Source organism: Pongo abelii, chromosome 4 (genome assembly GCF_028885655.2).
Source record: "Pongo abelii isolate AG06213 chromosome 4, NHGRI_mPonAbe1-v2.0_pri, whole genome shotgun sequence".
Lineage (NCBI taxonomy): Eukaryota > Metazoa > Chordata > Mammalia > Primates > Hominidae > Pongo > Pongo abelii.
The window spans coordinates 62,905,118-62,908,167 of NC_071989.2; positions in this window are offsets into that span (position 1 = coordinate 62,905,118).

The window sequence follows — 3,050 nt, forward strand, 5'->3', positions numbered from 1 at the left end:
GGCCAGGTGCTAGGAGAGAGGCATGGAACAGATTCTCTCCCAGAGTCTCCCAAAATAACCAATCTTACCAATGTCTTGATTTCAAACTTCCAGCCTCCAGAGCTGTGAGGCAATACATTCTGTGGTAAGCCACCCAGTTTGTGGAATTTGTTACAGCAGCCCTAGGAAACTAACATAGAAATTATGTCAAGAAGACTCAGAAGCCAACTGGAAGGGGCTGTCACTAGCCAAATATGGAACAATTTGGGCATCAAACATGATAATTCCAATAAAGTGAAACAAATAGGCATGTTTAAATCCAGAGAATTATTTTTTTTTGTTGTTGTTTTCTTTTTTTTTTTTTGAGACGGAGTTTCGCTCTGTCGCCCAGGCTGGAATGCAGTGGCACAATCTCGGCTCACTGCAAGCTCCGCCACCCAGGTTCAAGTGATTCTTCTGCCTCAGCCTTCTGAGTAGCTGGGATTACAGGTGCCCACCACCATGCCCAGCTAATTTTTTGTATTTTTAGTAGAGACAGGATTTCACTGTGTTGGCCAGGTTGGTCTCGAATGCCTGACCTCGTGATCCACCTACCTCGGCCTCCCAAAGTGCTAGGATTATAGGCATGAGCCACCACACCCGGCCTATGTTGTTATTTAAAATTTTGTTTGTTTGTTTGTTTGTTTGTTTTTGAGACAGAGTCTCGCTCTGTCACCAATGCTGGAGTGAAATGGTGCATTCTCCACTCACTGCAACCTCTGCCTCCCGGTTTCAAGTGATTCTTCTGCCTCAGCCTCCTGAGTACCTGGGATTACAGGTGTGCCCCACCATGCCTCGCTAATTTTTGTATTTTTTAGTAGAGACAGGGTTTCTCCATGTTGGTCATGCTGGTCTTGAACTCCTGACCTCGTGATCCACCTGCTTCGACCTCCCAAAGTGCTGGGATTACAGGTGTGAGCCACCGTGCCCAGCCTATTTAAAAAATTTTAAAACCTAATTGGATAACTGTGGAGTATACTAGAGAACTAACTCAATATTTTGATAAAATATAAGGGAAAGAATCAAGCATTTATTCTGACTTATGTAAACTGTATGACTGGGTAACCAAAAAGTAGGTGAGGGGAACTTTATGGAAGTGTTCCAGCTAATATGTGATAGAATGTTGCCATTTTGGCCGGGCATGGTGGCTCACGCCTGTAATCCCAGCACTTTGGGAGGCCGAGGTGGGCGGATCACGAGGTCAGGAGTCTGAGACCAACCTGGCCAACATGGCAAAACCCTGTCTCTACTAAAAATACAAAAATTAGCCAGGCTTGGTGGCAGGTGCCTGTAATCCCAGCTGCTCAGGCAGCTGAGGCAGAAGAATCGCTTGAACCCAGGAGGCAGAGGTTGCAGTGAGCCAAGATCATGCCATTGCACTCCAGCCTGGGCAATGAGAACAAGACTCTGTCTCAAAAAAAAAAAAAAGAAAAAAAGAACGTTGCCATTTTGCAACTCGTAATTAATTAATGGGTCCAGACAACAGTCACTGATGGCTGCTACTGAAAAGCCCTGGGCTATCTGATGGAAGCATCCAACACCACGATGCACTCTTAGGGGGAAAAAAAATCAAACCTAATTCGATCAAGTCTCTAGATTCAACCACCAATTTGTAGAGAACACAAGGGACAAATGACATTATTAAAAATATTATGGGTATGCAAAAACAAAAAAGAAAAGCAAAAAAATACTGTGGGTATGCAATCAGCAATATGTAGGACAAAATCTCACAAGAAAAAATGATTTGATTTTTTAGACAAATAAATTGTAAGGAGGGAAAAAAAACCACAAAAGGGAACCCCTAGATTAAAGGAGGCTTGAGAGACATTAACCTATTGTAATGTGTGGAACTTAACTTGAATCCTGATTCTAATAAAGAAACCAAAGAAAAAATATTTATGAGATGTTTAGAGTAATTGACTGGATATAAAGGAATTATTGGTAATTTTTTATGTGTGATAATTCGTTTTTTAAAAAAAATCATTTCTTTTTAGTGATCAAAACTTAAAAAAAATACGTGGTCTGGGGTTTGCTTTAAAATAATTCACCAGGATGAGGCAAGGTGGGTGGGATATAGATAAAATTAGATTGGCCATGTCTTTGTAATTGCTGAAGATGAATACATAGGAGTTTATTATAACTTTTCTTCTACTGTTGAATATTTTAAATATTTTTTATACTACAAAGTTCAGAGGGGAAAAAACTTCACCAAAAGAACTGGGTCCGGCCAGGCACAGTGGCTCATGCCTGTGGTCTCAGCGCTTTGGGAGGCCGAGGCTGGTGGATCACGAGGTCAGGAGTTTGAGACCTGCCTGGCCAGCATGGGGAAACCCCTTCTCTACTAAAAATACAAAAAGAAAAAAAGATTAGCCAGGCATGGTGGCACGCGCCTGTAATCCCAGCTACTTGGGAGGCTGAGGCAAGATAATTGCTTGAACCCAGCAGGCGGAGCTTGCAGTGAGCTGAGATCACACCACTGCACTCTAGCCTGGGCAACAGAGTGAGACTCCGTCTCAAAAAAACAAAAAAGAAAAAAAAAGAACGGGGTCCTCTGAATGCTAAAAACTCATAATTCAAAATGTTAGTGGAGACCAAAGGCCCGGCAGAGAGGGAGGCCCTGACTACCACCTCCTGGAGGCTGTTTTCTCCCTGTGAGCCGACTGTGAGTCCTGCCCTAACTCATAGGGCTGCAGTGAAGAGTAAGTAAAGGTTGAAAGCATGTCACAAACACAAAATGCTAAGTGTTTAACAATGGTCATTGGAAGGCAGTTCTCTTTATCTTTTTGTTGGGTTTAGGTTCAGGGCCACAACACCCCTTTGGAATTATGTATTTATTGCCATTGCCTTGGGTTTTTGGACACGAAGATAGATCCAGACCCCTGGCTGCCAGGCCCTTAGTCTGATATCTAAACCACCCACCCATTTCCCATGGCAACTTCCGTTTCAGGAAAATATTTATGGGAAGGCACCTGCTCCCAGGATGAAAAAAATCCAGCATTTGAACTGAAATCATTTTCTCCCATCCTCGTTTT